This window comes from Staurois parvus, unplaced genomic scaffold, assembly GCF_062004578.1.
Source record: "Staurois parvus isolate SC_StPar_1 unplaced genomic scaffold, SC_StPar_1.0 ptg000882l, whole genome shotgun sequence".
Classification (NCBI taxonomy): Eukaryota; Metazoa; Chordata; class Amphibia; order Anura; family Ranidae; genus Staurois; species Staurois parvus.
The window spans coordinates 189560-204340 of NW_028318678.1; the positions used below are offsets into that span (position 1 = coordinate 189560).

General features: G+C 42.3%; 2 protein-coding genes across 4 annotated transcripts in view; one reads left to right on the plus strand and one right to left on the minus strand.

Annotated features, from left to right (window-relative positions):
- Window positions 1-14781, plus strand: part of SLC5A10 (solute carrier family 5 member 10) — a 246853-nt gene that overhangs the window by 93122 nt on the left and 138950 nt on the right. The gene's annotated exons all lie outside the window — the stretch shown is intronic.
- SACK1G (scaffolding CK1 anchoring protein G) overlaps window positions 1-14781 on the minus strand; it is a 93729-nt gene that overhangs the window by 24853 nt on the left and 54095 nt on the right. The gene's annotated exons all lie outside the window — the stretch shown is intronic.

The following is a 14781-nucleotide window of genomic DNA, read 5'->3' on the forward strand; positions in this document are numbered from 1 at the left end:
TATTGGGGCAAAGAATATCAAAGTTTTCAAACAACAGTTGTCAGTCATGACCAGTCTAACTGACATGGGTTGCCTAGCTGAAAATAAGTTCCTTGCATTCTCTAATGATGCAAACACTAACTGCGCTCTTAGCAGTCAGAGACCACGTGATCTTCTGCCGAGACCTTAGGTCACATGATGGAACTCAGGAGCAGGGGATTGTACTTGTAGCAAGAAAAAGGTACGTTCTACTCCATATAACAGTGCGATTTGGAATGGCTGACATGCTCCCTACTGGTTTACATAATGAGTGAATTCAAAAAGAAGGTCTGCTTTAAAGTGACCTTGCACTGCACAGCCAAAGGTAAAATAACCCAAGCCATTAAAAAAGGATGCTATATTCACTTTATTAGGTACACCTGTTCAATTGCTTGGTAATACAAATTGCTAATCAGTCAATCACATGGCAGCAACTCAATGCATTTAGGCATCTAGACGTGGTGAAGACAACTGGCTGAAGTTAAAACCGAGCATCAGAATGGGGAAGAAACGGGATTTAAGTAACTTTGAACGTGGCATGGTTGTCAGTGCTAGATGGGCTGGTCTATGCATTACAAAAACTGCTGATCTACTGGGATTTTCACACACAACCATCTCTAGGGTTTATAGAGAATGGTCCAAAAAGACAAAATATCCAATGAGCTGCAGTTGTGCGAACAAAAATGCCTTGTTGGTGTTGGAGGTCAGAGGAGAATGGGCAGACTGGTTCGGGATGATAGAAAGGCAACAGTAATTCAAAATGGACCAAAATCTCTGAGGAAGGTTTCCAACACCTTGTTGAATCTATGCCACGTAGAATTAAGGCAGTTCTGAAGGCAAAAGGGGGTCCAACCCGATACTAGCAAGGTGTACCTAATAAAGTGGCCGGTGAGTAGACTTAATTTTCCAGCGGTCTGGGTCTTAAAACACCATCTTCTTTGCCATAGCAAATTCAGTGAATTCAGTGTTTGGGGGTCGTCTGACAAACGGCCACTAGACCCAAAAAGAACAATCTTACTTTCATCAGTCCATAAAATGTTGCGCCATTTCTCTTTAGGCCAGTCAATGTGCTCTTTGGCAAATTGTAACCTCTTCAGCACATGTCTTTTTTTCAACAGTGGGACTTTGCGGGGGCTTCTTGCAGATAGCTTGGCTTCACATAGGCATCTTCTAATTGTAACAGTCCTCACAGGGAACTTTACACCTTCTTTCATCTTCCTGGAGCTGATTGTTGGCTCAGTCCGCGCCATTTTGGCTATTCTGCTATTCATTCGAATGGTAGTTTTTCGCTTTCTTCCACATCTTTCAGGTTTTGGTTGCCATTTTAAAGCATTTGCGATCATTTTAGCTGAGCAGCCGATCATTTTCTGCACTTCTTTATGTTTTCCCCTCTCCAATCAACTTTTTAATCAAGGTACGCTGTTCTTCTGTACAATGTCTGGAACAACCCATTTTCCTCAGAATTTCAGAGAGAAATGCACTGTAACCAGCATGTACAACATTTGCTGCCTTCCTTCCTTAAATAAGGGCAATAATTGCCACCTGTTTTTCAAAGAATGAATGACCTCACTAATAGAACTCCACACTGCTATTATTTTGAACATGCCCCTTTCAATTAGTGATTCAATGACACAGAATCAGCAGCATGCATGTCATGACTGTTGGGTCTGTTGGATTTCTATTACTCTACTACACCTGCTAGTAAATTATTTTCCATGTAGAAGTATCATTTCTACCAAAAACAGTGATTGATCCGGTTAGTGATGTCTGACTGCTATTATTTTGAACACAACTGTAGATGACCACTGAGAGTGAAGCTCTGCAAGGTTTGGCAGACCTCTTATGATTACTTTCATCAATTGTTGAGCAAGACATAAATTACCTGTACAAACATAGGTAGGACACCGTCTCTTGACCTATCCATCTATTATCCATGCCACACTGAAGAGATGAGTCATACTAGCAGACAATGGGGTTACAGAGAATGCATAAATAATCCCAGGTTTAAACTGCAACACAGAAAGATCTATTTACAGAACTCTGCAACGCGATCCATAGAACACTGTAGCGCTGTGCTGGGTGAGAAGCAGCTGCGTAGACACATGTAGGCTTGTTACTGTAGCCCAGGGAGAGTCAACACGCGATCGAAATGTAATGTCATAACAATGTAACCAGACCTGAAACCGGAGCAGCCCTGCATGATATAGCGTCCCCTGTGGCTACAGAGTTATTATTAATCTTCATGTTCCTGGAGATGTCACGGACACCTCACCCTCAAAACAGTTAAGGGTTGGCTGCCTTCAGAGTCCAAGTGAAAATGGTCATCAAGACACCTAAAGAGGTTGAATCTCCTTAGCAGGGACAAATACTGCATTAAAACCCAACATGGGGTCTAACCCTTCACCACTCTATCCAAAATCAGGGCAGGATAGTCATAAGACTTGATAGCACCGCTTAATTTTGCAACGACCGACGATTATAAGGCAGAATATTTTAGGAGCAGCCATGGTGGCAGCTTTACCGATACAGAACATTTGTGAGAACTTAAATAGGACATAAAGCAAATTGTCTTGTTTAAGCTTTGGGACTGCATTGGGCAAAACTTACAAACTCAGCCCAATGCATATGGTGTGAATGGGCCCTTAAGAGTAATGCACACTGGAGACTGGGCCATGTATGGTTGGGTGCTATTGCTGTGGATTACTTTGAAGGTAACTGTGCACACAGACTAACACTATATTTTAAAAAATTATCATGGGGTTATGTCATTGTAGCTACTAACAATACAGAGCAAAACTCATAATGGAGACCAGTATTCATTTGACTATTTAGAAAATTAAGAGAAATAAATGGTAAAAAATGTCCAACTTGCTCTCCATCCATGGACTTGACGTAGAATACAAAGTAGGACAAGAACTCATCCTACTCTCACATTTAGCACATGTGAGGGTGAAGACAATTATATTTTTCTTATGGTTTTTATGCTTTGCCAGGCACAGTTATTTAGAAATAAACAAAGGCTTGGTCAATTTACAGCCACCATAAATCTCTTTTTTAGCAGGATTATTGTCCCGAAGAATCGCACTTTCCTCTCCCTGATCCTTGCCCTGCTTAGGAAACAATTCCAATAGACAAAAAAATAAATAAATTATGACTTCTCTAGATATGTCAACTCAGGAGGCTTGGACTGGTGTTGATACCATTTCTGTGCAAATGAAGAGGCCTGTCGCACATACAATGTGAGGACGGCCATATTGGAGATTAGGTCGCAATCTGTGAGCTCACCAGGAACAAGTGACAACACTGCCGAACCCCAGCCTTCCCTTCAGTCTTGCGCCACTGTACAAGCTGATCTCCTGCCCTGACATGGCTTACTCTGATTTTACTGCATACTGTTAGCGTCTCACATTGTGCATTAGAAGCTGCAGCAAGTCAGACAAAGCCGGTCTCCTTTTCAGGTTGGAGGATGTTCAGCATCATCTAATGCTTTTTGTCCCAGACTAACTTCCCTAGTTCTCTTTTTTTCCATTCAGTGGATTTCAATTCTATCAATCATGAAGACTCAGAACCACATATGGCTGTTTCTTGGGCAGTCTGTATGGAAGTGGAGTCTACCTAGGAACTCCCACTCCTAACACCTGTCCATAAAGACATTTTGATATTTGTATAACTCTCCCCATGAGCCAGCCAACTGTTTGCATTAGGACTGAGGGCTCTTAAAACCGGCTATAGATGATCTGATTTTCCTTCCTACAACCATGGGTTGCAGGAAAGAAAATTGCTTGATTCCCCCATTAACAGTCATTGTTGTTGGGGGAATACCTCATTCAGAGCTATTGTGTTCTCTTGGAGGGGGTGGGGTGGGTGCAGCCCTCCCCGATGAGAAAACACAGCTATAACAGCTGGCAATAGTCGCATGTAAAAATTTGACAGACTGGTTGCACCCAAGTCATACAACAATTGAATTAGGTACAATCAGTTTGCCCATAGATGGTACGAATCTCAGCAGGTCCCTACTGAACTGGCTGAGATTCAAACCATCTATGGCCGGTATAAGAGAAATACCAGAGCAGGGTGCTGTGAGTTCTCAGGAAGCTATGTACAGCACCCTACTGGCCCCTCCCATCATCCATGAGCGGTCTGCTTTGTATAGAGAGGCACAGAGACTCGGAGATGACGTCACTAAGTTTAAAATAAACTATGTAACAAAAATAGTACAATTTTACGATAAAATGTCAGGGTCACTGTCAAGGTCTGTAGCAGTGGTCTCCAAACAGTCCTTTGCTTGGGGCATATACCACCCCCCCCCCCCCCACGTCCACCCAGTCAGAAACAGTGGGGTATGGTTCCCTGCCACCAACAATAGAGCACCAATCCTCTGCCACCAATGATGGAGCAACATTCCTCTCCCCCAATACTAAAGATGGGGCATTGTTTACTGCCACTGACACCAGGACATTTTTTTTTACTCTTGTTGGCCATAGTCCACCCCCCTTACAGTTTGAAGGACAGTAAACTGGCCCTTTGTTTAGAACACTTGGAAACCCCTGGTCTACAGATATACTGTGACCTCAGAGGAGGAATGCATATTTCAAGAGTAAAAGGCCATCTTTGTGCTCCCATTTCCAGTGATTTGGCATGTTACATCCCTCTGAAATACTGGCAAAACCCACTTTAGCTCTCCTTGTACACATGAAAAAAATAAAATATATATTATTTTTTATACACAGGCAAGGTACGAAGATTTGACATGCTATGGTTTACCAAAATCAACTGCCATTTTGTGTGGCCCCACAGAGATCTAACATGTTAAATGTTGGCTGAGACCACAAACTAGCTGCTTTTGCTGTGAATGGATAGAATACATATCCTGACATTTCCCCTAAATGAGACTTGCAGTTTGGATCAAGGTGTGAAGAATGTGACCTGTCAATCCACTAAGGAGGTCATTAGGGCTGACACCACACAGGACTGCCATCAGGATAACCTGTGGAATGCAAAGTGTCAATATAGCAAATATTAACCCCTTACTGCTGGGAAAAGGTTGGAATTATTTTGTAATTTCCAGAGCATCATTTAATAAAAAAAGCACCAAGACATGCACTACTTTTGCTACAGTCTGGTCAAATGAATGTGCTGAAATCGCACTACACCTGGATTGCATGTGAATTGCGTTCTTGAAATGCGTCCCTGTACGATTCGTGGTGTGAACTGGCCCTCAGAAAGGCAAGACTTTTTGGCAAAAGAGGCAAAGTATCCTACTACCTACCAACACATTTTCCCTCCCACTTCAGTTACACTTAATTCACTAATCCGATTCCCCATAATATCCTGGTGATTGTCCTGTCAGCCTTTATCTAAGGAGGCTAATAGTGTGCGGTGTTCTCTTCTAGCCCTGTGATCTGGTTATTGGTGAAAACCACTGGTCTGTACTAAAAATCATGACCGCCAATTATAGCGATTGCATAACAAACCACTTTGCTGACTCCAGCCATTACTAAGGAAAGCCATGGACTATACAATTTTATTTCCAGAAAATTGCTTTAATCCCCCCCCTCAACAATGATTGTCCCCACTGTGCTACTGTATTCTGGCAGCAGGGAGCCTTCCCTGCCAGCAGAACACAATGATCACTGCTAGTGGCTACAGCCGCTGTCAGTGATCGCATACAAAAATCTGACAGGCTGGTTATACTGAAGTTAATCGATGGATCAACTTCAGTACAACCAGCCTGTCCATAGATGGATCTAATCTCAGCTGATCCCTGCTGATCTGGCCAAGATTCGAGCCATCTATGTACGGCTTAAGAAATAACAGTGACTGCTGTAGCTGTTATGGTTCATACAATTCAGTACATTTAAAAAAAAAAAAAAGTAGTAGTAAAAAAAAAAAAAATTAAAAAAAAAAAAAAAACACATTTTAACATATTTTGTCACCTTAAAATTTACAAAAATAGCACATATATATTAACCAAACAAAAGCCATATACTGTATGGCCTCACATAAAGAAAAGTAGAAATTATTTAAGGAAGCGAAATAGACATTGTCAAGCTGACAAACGCAAATTAAGTCTGGGATTTAGGTTTGTGACGTCTACTCAAGAGGAGTTTAACAAGGAGGTCGTAATCATCAGTGACCTCTACACATTAATTTTTGGCACAAGGAGAATATCTTGACAAGTCCCTGATGCTGCAGGCTTCTCCAAAAGACAAGTCCTGGATTTCCCAAGAAAGAGCAACATGTAATGTGACTTGTAGTCTTTGCCCGAAGCACGATTTCATGACACAGACAAAAAGTCAAAGAGTAACATTTCAGACAATAAATGAGCTTTGTGGTAGCCTGTGTGAGAACTCACCCCCCCCCCCCCCAAACTAACACCAATATTTACATAGCAATTTTCCTCCTCCCCTCTGATCTGCATTCTATACATTGCATGGACCGCACCCTGCCCTCCGGACAAAATTTTCTTCACTCAGGCGAGGACTTGCTAAGAGAAAAGGCGAAAATAGCTGAATCTTGTAAACACAGGACTCAGCAATAAAGTGATTTTAAAAGCTAATTTTTTTAAAGGTGATAAATCCTGTATTATAATAATAATAGTAATAATTTCAGATGCTATTAAAATAATTTACAATCTTTGCTGCTCCTTGTTGCACAACATTTTAATTTTCCTGCAGAATGAACTTTTCACCCGGGTGGGTAGGGGGTTGCCAAATATCTGCTTTTAAGGGTGGCTCCTTTCCCTTGCAGGGTCCCATGGAGCCACCCATTCTTGCATGCTCTTTGGATCAAACTACAGAGGCGGGTCCTCTAGGAGTTGTCCCTCCTGCTGCCTGTGCCAATCGGTGCACCCAGGTTCCTGGATCAGAATAGTGCTATCAATTAAAGTGCATACATGAGCACAGGCAGTAGGCACGATAGAACATGCAGTCCTGAAGACTTCTAAACTTGAATGGAAATTGGGTTTTTTGTGTGTGCTCCGTGACAGGATGTGTGGGGAAGCAGCACACAGGGTGGCAGGGAATAAATAGTGAATAAATAGTGAGTTTTCATGACAAGCTTATAAAGGAACTTACTAATAGCAATAAAAAACTGTTGTTCTAACACAGCCTTTCTCAACCAGGGTGCCCAGGCACCCTGGGGTGCTTTGAAGTTTCCTCAGGGGTGCCTTGGCAAAAGGTCTAAAAATTGCCCAGAAAATGTATACAATTCAGCGGGTGGAACAAGCCTGCCTTTTAGTTATACAAAATCACAGGTTTTCATTGTGCACCAATACGTCCTTCTAGCTGCTAGAGTCCTGACAACCAATGACATCATCAGTTGATAAGCAGAATGTCAGCTGCTTGCACAGCATCCTTGTTTGACCCTCCCCCGCCCCTCTCCATCAGTGCTGGGGTCACATCACCTGAGTGAGGGAGAAGAGAAACACTGGAATACTAGTCAGTACCAGTGTACAAAAGTGTATTTGCTTTAGAAGACTAAATCACCTCTAACATTGGGTGTCCTACATGTGTGGGTGTCACTGCGTTACATAAAACTATTAAAACCGTTTTTCACATTTTAGACTGGGGTGCCTAAAGACTGTCCAAAATTTCAAAGGGTGCCTCAGGACTGTCCATAATTTTAAAGGGTGACTTGACTGAAAAAAGGTTGAGAAACACTGCTCTAAAAAGTCTTACTTACACACACACTTACTAACCACCTACTCTATTCAAAGCACTTAAAGAATATGTTAATATGTTTTAGATTTCTGATAGGTGTCTGCTGTACCATATACAGTACTTGTGTTACAAAGTATCCTGTTCTCTTTGTACGAGGGGCGTTCAAGTCAAACTGGGACTTTTGAGTTGATTTAATAAGCCCCCATTTTTTTTTTAACTCTCAGACAAGCTGTATAAATTCAGCACTTTGAACAGATGTGGCGAAGATAAGACTGCAAATAAACAGGTACAACTTATGTAGGAGGATCTGTTTCAACTCTATCACCTGAGGCCAGTCACTTCATGGGGTATATGTAAGGGTTTACAACCACTTTAGAAGAAAAAAAACAAAAAACCGGAAGCGTAATATCACGTTAAGGTTTCTGTAGACAGACATTTTCATTTGATACAGAGAATACACCTTCATAGAACTTCTTGCTCTGATAAATGCTAGTATCTGATAGATACTACTTTAGTGCTACGTTTGTTTGGCAGTGGTCCATATACAGGTGGCATATGAACACTCCAAACAGAAACAAGCAAAAAAAAAAGAGTTATATATGATCAACTGAGGAAAATGTCCTTGTTGAAGGGCTGTTGACCCCAATCAGGTGCATCCCTTTGTAAAGCCAGAGTAGCGAAGCAGCAGACATAAAAGAACAGACCATGCTTTACTAAACCTACATGGTTATCACCTTTATACCAGGTTTCATAAATGTCCCGGATACAAGCTGACGCTTTACCTGCCTCTCCCAGTGTAATGGAATGCTACGGCCTTGGCTTAATCTGATGTAGGGCGGTACACAGATGTCAGTAAACACACTGCAGGCAACCCCTCCTATGTCATCCAGTGTATATTGCTGGGAAATTCTAGGTGTACAAAGTCATGACCCCTTCAAACCCTTACTCATGGCATTTAGTGATTCTAGGTATGTAGAAACAATAGTACCTATATTTTATGAATCATCAGCCTTTTCAAGAGCTCTCCTTCCTTCCCAAAATTTTCAGCCTAGAGTGTTATCGATTGGCAAGATTGGACATTTTTCTCAAAAGTCAACTGCTAAACCCTCATCTTTATCTAGAATCTCCCCTTGATCTTAGACATACTCAGAAATCAGTGACTATCGTTGTGATTTAACAGCCTGACTTAACTTTCTCTATGCTTTATGAAAGTCAATATGGCAGCATCCAATGACATGGGGCTGTCACGGGATGGGTGGAAGTATCTTTGACACTGCGATTGACAGCCTGGCTTTACCTTCACTATGGCAGTGCCCAATGATGTGCAATCGATAGAGGCCTCTTTAAAAAGGGACAGCTTGTGATTGATAGCTTGCATTTACCTTCTCTATAGCTGTGCTCAATGGCATGCGATGGATGGAGACCTCTTCAAAAGGGACAGCTTGTGATTGACAGCTTGCTTTTACCTTCTGTATGGCCGTGCCCAATGACATGCGAAGGATGGAGGCCTCTTCAAAAGGGACAGCTTGTGATTGACAGCTTGCATTTACCTTCTGTATGGCCGTGCCCAATGACATGGATGGAGGCCTCTTTAAAAAGACAACTTGTGATACTTTGCCTTTTTATCTTTTCTATGGCAGTGCCCAGTCACATATAATGGATAGAGGTGTCTTTAAGGGATAGCTTGTGATTTTGATAGCCAGGTTTTACCTACTCTATGGCAGTGCCCAATGATTTTTAGTGGATGGAGGAGTCTTTTAGGGATGATTTGTAACTAACAGCCCAGCTTTAGTTTTTCTACAGTAGTGCTTAATGACGTGTGATAGTCATGAGGAGACTAGGGGCATCTTTAATGGACAGCTTGAAAATGACAGCCTGGCATTATCTTCTCTATGGCAGTTCCCATTGACATGTGACCATCACACGAAGGTTGGAGGCATCTTGAAGGTATATGATGCAGTGTCTAATGATGTGACAGGAGAGTGGGAGGCGTCTTTAACAGACAACTTGTGATTGATAGTTTGCCTTTACCTTCTCTATGGCAGTGGCCAGTGACGTGACTGTCACATGAAGGTTGGAGGTGTCTCAATTGCCTCGAGATTGACAGCTTGACTTTCCCTATGATGTGTATTCCCAAATGGGGGAATATTTTGTTGTTTGGGGACAGCCTGGGGCAGAGTTTGTTCACAGATTATACGCCGGTGAGTTGGCAATATATGGCAGTGGTTTTACAGTAACAAAGGGTCAGTCTGTAAAAAAAAAAAAACAACACACAAAAAAAAGCTCTACATGCTGTATTAATAGAACACATCTCATGCACATCGCAAAAGAGGGGGGGAGCTGCACCATGAAAGTTTTTTTTACCTTAGTGCACAGAATGCTTTAGGGAAGAACACCTTCTGCACTTTAGGCAAAACTTTGAAAAAAAACACCTTTCGGGAGAAAGGAATCTCCCTTCAATGCTGCCCCAGAACCTCAGCTGTCACTGTCAATTTTTGCTCTGAAACCTGGCAAATATATAACCGGCATAGGATTCTTTCTCATTTAATAGCATGCAGCAACAGCCCTGAAGAAGAGAGAGACCTTTCTCCTGAAACACAAGCAAGTTTGCACACACCTGCTTTAGCAATTACAATGAATTAGATCTGCCACGCGCTCTGTGGAATCAACTACTGCAATTATCTTAAGCACACCCTAATGCTGCAGATGTGAAGGGGGGGGGGGGTAACGGGTGTACTGTCAGGGAGCTGATTGCCTCCAGCGCTGAACAGAACGGTCTTTCCCTACAGCTTCCTTCTCCGTACGTAGAAAAACAGCACCAGGATCTGTATATGCTCTTTACATGTCTTCACAAGCATGCCCCACAGGCAGGGAGAGGCACCTGTGGGTGTTCAGGAGACTGCTAACACCTACAACACAGGAAGGCAGGAAATCTTTAGGTGTAGGGGAGATGGGCCCGCTCTGTGCCAGAAAAGGATTAAACTGTAGGCCTGGCATGTACACGCCTGTTAAATATGACTTCCTGTAAAATATGTAATCCATGGGCAAGAAGTTCATATTTCTGATTTGAAAAAGTTCTCCACTATTTTCCATTTAGGAAAGTAGCCTCCTTAGCAATCTCATAACTTTTTTCTGAGCTGGGTATCCCTTAATTAACATTCAGAGATCACTTGGCCTTTTTCAGTAGGCTGGTCATCAAAGACCCCACTGGTTGGTGACCAGCTGAGACAGAAAGTCTTCCTTAGATAATGCTGAATGCTGTGTGCACTACTGTTTTTTTTTTTTTCTTGAAAGCTAACCTGTTGCTATCGTAAAGTTTTAAAGAAAAGTTCTCCCTGTAAAAGAATAGCATACATACTTCCCTTTCCCGCTGCCACCACCAATAAACTCTGTTCTGATGCTATGGAATTGTCCCCAGAATTCCACTGGGAAACTGACACTTCAAGAAAAGCCAATCCTCTAGGTTCCCTGCAGCCCCTACTTTCATGCATTTCTCCTGTTGGCCTCCATATCACCTGTAACGGGTGGAAGTCATTAGAAGGAACCAATGAGAGCTGTGGGGAAACCAGAATATCAAAAGCTATGGAAGTATATTTCCTCTTGGACACCAGAGGACAACTGCACAGCACTGGAGCGGAGTTCAATGGTGTGGGTAGCTGGAAAGGCAAATATTTACACTTATCTTTTACAATTAAAATAAGACCATACACTAATAGCCCAGCATGGATCCATAATTGATAGTCCAAATGTTTATTAAAGTTATCACATCACAATAAGTACAGTTGCAACATTTCAGGACCACACAGAACCTCTTCATCAAACATGTAATGTCATATCACATGCCTGACGAAGAAGTCCTGCACAGCCTCGAAACGTTGCATCTTTACTTACTGTACTGGATCGCATTAATAATAGTTTGGGCTTTTGATTGTGGTTCATTAAAGAATTTTGGTTAAAAACGGATGATCCTGCCAGAAGCTCCCAACTTCCTGTGCCACATTATGTCAATCAGTGTTATTAGCCGTGAACAGGTTTCCATTGTGAGCTACAGAACATCCCTTATTTTATGGAGATGAGGGGAGTGTTCTGTAATCCTAACACAAAGAATGATTGGACAGGAAGTATGTTAATGGCAAGATCACAGATGAATAGAAGACAAAACTAAGGCTGAAAAAAGCTCCACATCTAAGGACTGGTAAGCTGCAATATGTTTACAAGTTTATTCTTGGGTTTAGTTATGCTTTCATTTAAAAAAAAAAAAAAAATCAGCAGTTGCTTTGTTTTCTTAACCTACTTATTAGATGTATTCAATCATCTTAAGCTGGCAGGTCATCTTTAACATGGCCTGCAAAACTGCACTTAACAATAGAACCCAAGTATATACGGAATCCGAGTTGTTCGTTTACTTCACAACACAACCATCTCCATTATGTATAAGGACAGTACACATATCAGGGTTCAAACTTGCAAACATATTTTATATTTTTACAATGTTGGGCACTACAGAGAACATTCCCTTGGTAACAGATATAAATTGTAGTGGTGATCATCTGATGATCTAGAGAGCAAAATTTTTGCCCATTCTTCTTTGCAAAATAGCTCAAGTTCTGTTAGATTGGATGGAGAGCGTCTGTGAACAGCAATTTTCAAGTGTTGCCACAGATTCCCAATTAGATTTAGATCTGTACTTTGACTGGGCCATTCTAACACCAGGATATGCTTTGATCTAAAGTAAACCATTCCATTGTAGCTCTGGCTGTATGTTTCAGGTCGTTGTCCTGCTGAAGGGGAACCTCCGCCCCGGTCTCAAGTCTTTTGCAGACTCTAACAGGTTTTCTTCTAAGATTGCCCTGTATTTGGCTCCATCAATCTTCCCATCAACTCTGACCAGCTTCACTGTCCCTGCTGAAGAAAAGCTTCCCCACAACATGATTTTAGGCCAGAGCACCTTCTTATGGCTTTCTTCTTGCCACTCTTCCATAAAGGCCAGATTTGTGGAGTGCAGGACTAATAGTTGTCCTGTGGACAGATTCTCCCACCTAAGCTGTGGATCCCTGCAGCTCCTCCAGTTACCACAGACCTCTTGGCTGCTTCTCTGATGAATGCTCTCCTTGCCTGGCCTGTCAGTTTAGGTGGGTGGTCATGTCTTGGTAGGTTTGCAGTTGTCATACTCTTTCCATTTTCGAATGATGAATTGAACAGTGCTCCGTGAGATGTTCAAAGCTTGGGATATTTTTTTTTTATTTTGTAACCTAACCCTGCTTTAAACTTCTCCACATCTTATCCTGACCTGTTTGGTGTGTTCCTCGGCCTTCATGGTGCTGTTTGTTCACCAATGTTCTCCAACAAACCTCTGAGGGATGCACAGAACAGCTGTATTTATACTGAGATTAAATTGCACACAGGTGGACTCTATTTACTAAATAGGTCACTTCTGAAAGCAATTGATTCCACTAGATTTTAGTTAGGGGTATCAGAGTAAAGAGGGCTGAATACAAATGGGCCCCACACTTTTCAGATGTTTATTTTTAAAAAATGTTGAAAACCATTTCTCATTTTCCTTCCGCTTCACAATTATGTGCCACTTCGTGTTGGTCTATCACATAAAACTCCAATAAAATACATTTACGTTTTTGGTTGTAACATGACAAAATGTGGAAAATTTCAAGGGGTATGAATACTTTTTCAAGGCACTGTATATATAGTTATTTTTTTACAATTGGCTTTCAAGGCAACCACAGTTGATTTTATAGGTTCAAGAAAGGGACTTTTTTTTTTTTTTTTACAAAACGTTATAGTGAAATGTTTTTACTTTGTATTTTTTTTAAATAGAAATATCAATTTCAAGTTCTATCTGCTCAGGGAAACTAGGAGAAGGAGGGCAGCACTCTAAGCCAACAGCAGAGACTTGGCCCTGGCTGTGCAGACATAAGCCTGCTAAGTTTTGCTGTAACTTGTGACCTCCTTTTCATTTGTTTTCTATGTCAAACTGTAATAAATCAGGGACAACAGTGTAAGACTTACAGACAAATAAAAAATTATTTTGCCCATTTTTAAAGCTGAAAACTACCCTTGCTGTGGGGCTCTCCCAACAATGTAAGGGTTACATATGCTTTTCTTTGCCGAGGGTATCTTTGAACGTAGTTTTCTATTTAACTTCTCCCTTGCTGCCCCAGCAGCTGGCACTTTTCTCCTCTCTGACATTCCAGGTCATGGGTGGACCCTCACTTACAATGCAGGACTGCTGGACATCAGAATGTGAACGCAGGATAGAGTACTGACAAGACATGGGCTTTGGGAGACTGGTCTACATAGGAGTAAGAAGCCTGCAGTGGGAGCCCACTGTAAGGGTAGCTGTAAAGTGATTCTAAAGGCTTACATTAATAAATAATAAACATGTCATACTTACCTGCTTTGTGTAATGGTTTTTCATAGAGCAGTCCCACTCCTCCTCTTCTTGGGTACCCTGCCGGTGCTACTGGCCCCCCCTCCTGTCGGGTGCCTCCAGACCAAACAGCTTGTTATGGGGGCACCTGAGCATTTGCACTCTCTAGCCATTGTTCCATGTGTCCATTCACACATGGAGCCATGGCTTCACCCTACCCCCTCTTTTTTCACATTGGCTCACTGGCTGTGAATGACAGCAGCAGAAGCCAATAACTCTGTCTCAGCCAATGAGGAGAGGGAGTCCCAGGATAGCAAAGACTCCGGTGCACATCACTGGATCAAGAGGGGGCTTGAGTATTAACGGGGGCTGCTGCACACAGATGGGTTTTTACCTTCATACATAAAATGCATGAAGGTAAAAACCTTGAGCCTTACAAACCACTGTCATACTTACTAGCATTGTGTAATGGGTTTTGCATGGAGCAGCCCGGACACGCCTCTTCTTGGGTCCCTGCCAACACTCCTGGCCCCTCTCTCCATTCGGGTGCACTCACAACAAGCAGCTTGCTATTGGGGTATCCAAGCAGGTGTGCTCCCGAGCTGCGGCTCAGCCCAGCCCTCTCCCGATTGGCTTACTGGCTATGACTGCCATTGGCTCCCACTGCTGCCTCAGTCAACCAGGAGTGAGAGTCCCTGGAGAACTGAGGCTCTCCTG